This window comes from Mustela nigripes, chromosome 5, assembly GCF_022355385.1.
Source record: "Mustela nigripes isolate SB6536 chromosome 5, MUSNIG.SB6536, whole genome shotgun sequence".
Classification (NCBI taxonomy): domain Eukaryota; kingdom Metazoa; phylum Chordata; class Mammalia; order Carnivora; family Mustelidae; genus Mustela; species Mustela nigripes.
The window spans coordinates 69869864-69874964 of NC_081561.1; the positions used below are offsets into that span (position 1 = coordinate 69869864).

At 34.8% G+C, this 5101-nt stretch overlaps 1 non-coding gene across 1 annotated transcript; it reads right to left on the reverse strand.

The window, feature by feature from the left end:
- Positions 1-661: 661 nt before the first annotated feature.
- Positions 662-789, reverse strand: LOC132018884 (small nucleolar RNA SNORA72). The gene has a single exon (XR_009404654.1). It is a non-coding gene; the product is annotated as a small nucleolar RNA SNORA72 (small nucleolar RNA).
- Positions 790-5101: the final 4312 nt, after the last annotated feature.

The window sequence follows — 5101 nt, forward strand, 5'->3', positions numbered from 1 at the left end:
AACTTTTCTCAGCCTTTGATGAAACTTTGCATGGGATGGGGGGAACGTATTTCCTTTCATTTAATCCTCTTTGCTACAAATTTGGTAGATACACTTCTGGTTAAATTTTGGGTATTAAAACTTGCTTCCTCTCAAACATTTTAAAATACCAAATGTCAACAATGTTCTGAGACTAGAATGGTGAAAATTAAGTCTCTTCAAAACCTAGTACAGGAAAGGAACGCAGTCCACTCCCTTTACAAAAACAGGAACATGGAATGTGGGACATGTGGTTCTTAACCCAGAAGATTTGCCACCACTTCCAGCTGCCTCGTCCTCTCCAATCCCTTCAGGAGAGTGTCCTGAAACCAAAGCTATAAAGAGAATAACTGAAGTGAATACAGTGTTTTTAAAACATATGCTTGCCAGTTTTTAAAAAATTTTTTCACAATTTTCTCTTCACCAGTCTGCTCTGGCATGCTTCTAATGATATTAGAATCACTTAGAAAATAAAACACGATCATTTCACAATTCAGTAAATGGAAACGTTATCATCAAATTAACAGCGGTTATCTTCAAAAGATATTACACTAGCTGTGCTATCATTTCTCAGGGTAGGTCAAAAATACCAAGGGCCATAGACCCTTCCCACATGAGATGCATCATATAAATCAGGACTTGATTTTATCACCAGCAGTTTATAAAATCAGACCTAGGGAAAGAATTAGGTCTGGGAACACATGCATGGTCTTAATACAGCAAATGTTGAACTGATTGTTACAAAATGAGAAAAGCAAGAATAATTTGCAGTATTTTATCAATTAATTAAAAATTCATAAGTTCAAAACTTAATATGATGTGTTATTTGTAGGCATTTCTATTCATAGACCTGTACCCCTGGGGATAAAAATATATGTTTATAAAAAATAAAAAATTAAAAATAAAAGAAGTTCTAAGAGATTAAACTCATTTGAAAAAATTGCATATTATAAAATGATTTATTTTGCATCATAAATTTTAATTATAAAACATTTCCATAGATGTTTTCCTATGTATTTTTCACAAAAAGACATGTGAAGTGGGTGGCTGGAACTTCACTTCACAGATAAGAATTCTGAAGCTCTGAATTGAAAAGGCACATCCACGATATCAGGACAGGATCTCAGGCCAGGGCTCCTGACTCTACACCAGAGCTCTGTGCCTTGTCTCACAGCTTGCTCTTTAATGATTAATTGACCGACCTTTCCTACCTCCGGTACTCATTTCTTAATTTCAATCCAGTTCAGGAAATAAAAATGAGAACTTTTAAAAACCAAAGAGGTAGTAGTAGGGAATTTGCAAAACAGTTCCGCAACTGAGAAAATACCCATAGAAAGAAGAGAATCCTGGTAGTTAGGATTCAAGAGGCAGTAACATCCTGAAGCCAGTTCATATAAGCTTGAAAGAGTCTGTTGTTAATTTGCAGCAATTTTGCTCTTTGTTAAATAGCCATTATTAAAAATTAAATTATATAAACTTGTAATTGAACATTATGTTAAAAACAAAGGTAATATTCGACTTGTTGCTTCCTAGTTATTTTTACTACGATTTACTATTATCCAAGCTTTTGATGTTATTTACATCTATGGTGGCTTTGTGGTAGCAATACTATGTCTCTTACCTGCTTTTCCCAGCTCTGCCTTGGTAGTTAAGAACCAACCACGATGGAAGTATTTAGACCATGAAAATCACAAATGCTACAATTATTGTTTTGTTCATTATCTGGGCTTAAAAACTGGAGAAAAATATTAATAATGCAGATTAAATTGAAAATTTTCTTCTGTCTGTAGCTGTTAGATTGTGAATGGCTCATAAAATGGAGAAAATATTTGTCTAGTATATGAAACCACTATCTGATTCAACAAAGAAATTGTTCATGTCAGTGAAAATTGAATGAAGTCTGACAAATGTCCTTGTTGTTTTACTTTAGACTCACTCTGTAATATAAAAGAAAATATCAACTAACATTTATGTCAGAACTCCACTTATTTGTCAGTGACATGAGAGACTTCTTTTTGGAGTAGGATCATAATCGAGCACGATACATAGTCTAACTTTGTGGCACTATTGTTGGGGATAGAATGGAAGGAGAAGCTGATAATAGATTTTATAAGAACCAAGTCACACCGAAGTTCTTGGTAGGGAATTTACAGTGATGGTTATTACATATTTATCATTATTTATAAATTGGGTGCTAATGTTCTTAAAGCAGTACATTTTATATTAATTTTTTTTTCCCTTGGAGAACTAGTTGTTAAGCACTTAGCATACCACAGGATGGAGGGCATGCTTTGTTGGAAGATGAGCACTCTGCAGATGAAAGGGATACCAGAGAAATCTATGCTTGTTCCTTTGGAATTCTTTTTGAACAAGAGCTCTAATTGTGTATAACAATGCCAGTTTTATGTAATAGACCTCTGTGACCTTTTCCTATATTGTACAGGGAGGGACTCTTTTCTACCTGTGAGGTGTCATCTTCAAAGGCCAGAATGTATTTTCTTTGTAAAAAGTTACCAACTTCCATAGGCAAATGGAAGACAAAAAAATAAAAACAAAAAGCCCTCTTAACATTATCTTTTATTTCACTTTTCTACTACCCAGTATCATACAATGATGTTATCTTCTGGAACTAAGACCCTCAGCTCTGGTATTTTATCTTTGGTCCTTCACTCCATTGATGTGACTTCTCCAGAATTAGTCATAATTTACCTGTCTTTCATTCTACCCTTGGGGCCCCATGTTATAGTACACTACTGTAATGATAATCACCAAGGAGTTACTGCCATCCTCTCTCCAAGAAATATATGTTCACATTTACACATATTTGTTTTCTGGTCATGATTTAACCCCTATCGATAGCTCAAGGGTTGGGATTCTGAGCATGTGGCATATTGGTAGTGGTGGAGAAAATTCAGTAAATAATTGTGGGTTTATTGATAGGATGTCCTTCTAGACTCCTTCAATTATATCTCTTCCAACTTCTCTACTGGAGACCAAATTAGTCATTAATTTATATGAAATCCAAAATTGCAGGTTGGTCATATACTGGTTTTCTGGTAAAGCTATCTTGAGCTTTAGGGCTGGCTTGCTTTGTCATTCACATATGCCCCGTTGGCTTTTATTTGGGGTTTAACTTGTACTGTAGTTAATCATACTTAAGTTCCATTTGTAAAGGCCTTGATGAGACAGCAGAAATGTCAAAAGAGAAGAAGAAATCATGAGATGCCATGGTCTTTTGACTTCCAGTTGAAGAGTGGAGGTTAGTTATAGGTCAAAGTGAATGAGGGGAAGTTCTGTTGTCACAAGAGGCTTGCTAGGGTAAAATAGGGGAATCTTACAGAGAATATATTATTCCTTATAAACCTTCTGTGGCTACAGTCTTATTTAAATAGGAACATCAGGGGGGTTATATATATTTAATACACGAAATAGTTGACTGAATATGAGCATCACAGAGAGAGGTGGGTGAAGGAAAGTACTTTGCAATTAGGCTGGCTTCCAATCCTAGCTCTGCCTACTCAGAAAACTTAATCTCTCTCAATTTCAATTTTATTATTTGTAAAGCTAGAGATTATTTATAATATACCCACTTCATTGGGCTGCTTTAAATATTAAATATGATAATAAACATAAAATTCTTAGCAAAATTTCCACTCACAGATGTTGATGGAAACATTTTGCAAGGAATATTTCCATGATGTAAAAACCTTATTGAGAAGGCAAGGTGGGGAAGTGTTTCCCTTTAGGAAATCTCTTATTTCATGGACTACATGATGACTTTCCCTGTTATTATTCTAAAACGGTGCTACTTCCTAAAAATATTTTAATAAACTACAAAGAGAGTTTGCTACTTTAAAAGTGATTTGTCCAGTTTTTGAAGGATTGCTCAAATATGTGTAGTCTGTGAAAATTGTGAAGGTTAACTTATATTGGGAATTCTTTTTTTTGTTGTTACAGATCATGAAGATCTAAGGACAGTGTGTCATACCATGGGGGAGGTATGGACAACAGTAGCATGGTCTGCTGTCCTGGTGCTTTTAATTCCAAATCCAGCATAATGGTTTTCGTTTTATATACATGTTCTCTGTGAATTTAAACTTTTACCTGATTAAATGTTATTCATAGTACTTTCCAGATGTATTCTGTGGCAACTCCTGAAAGATGTCTCTCCCTTTTATTTGAAGTAATTTTTCTGTATTATCAACAGTTCACACAAACATCAATCTTCTTCAGAATTTATATTTTAATCTCTCTTATATTAGCAAACTATAAATGAGAAGTGAGTGCAAAGACCAAGACTATCGGGCTTCACATACCTGGACAGGTGAATGCCCTCCACCTACTCCCGCCCCACTGGGACATTATTTCTGTAGTTTGCTCCTTGGAGCCTGAAGAGATCTGCTATTACAGAGGGTCACTGTGAGGTCCAAGTAGTTATGAAAAGGCTGCTTTTGGAGATTTATGAGGCACACTAGCATATTAAAATCTCTGAGGAGTCCTGCAGTAGAGCAAATTGTTTGATCCATTGTTTTTCTCTTTTGTTGCGTAATACCTAAACCTAGTATCTTTGTGTTTGATGAAATGTGTTTTAGGAAACTTTGCTCTGGATTATAATCCTTCAGTCAGGGGCAAGAAAAAAACCTGAAAACGCATTTAACAAAGTTCTTAGAATTGATTGAGAATGAGAAGAATTGGGTTTAGATTTTATTACTACCATTTTACAGCTAGATAACATTGGGCAAGTTATTTTATTTCTCTAAACCTCGGATTCCTTTTCTGTAATAGCATAAAATACCCAATACATATCTCCATGTTTTCATAAATATTATATAAACTAGTATCAGTGAAAATGATATATAAAGCCAATGGCTGATATTTACTGACTCTAATATTTCTTTCATAGATTGATTGGGCCTTACTTAACATACACATGTTAATGAGCTTAAGTCTCTAGTGTCTCAGCCCATGATCATTTAGAATTAGAAAAAACAGCTAAAAGGTAGTGAGGCAGTTAGAGAACAGAGACAGTAAGAGCAGCAAGCCCAGAACTGAAGAGCAGACTCATTATATTGATACATGGCAA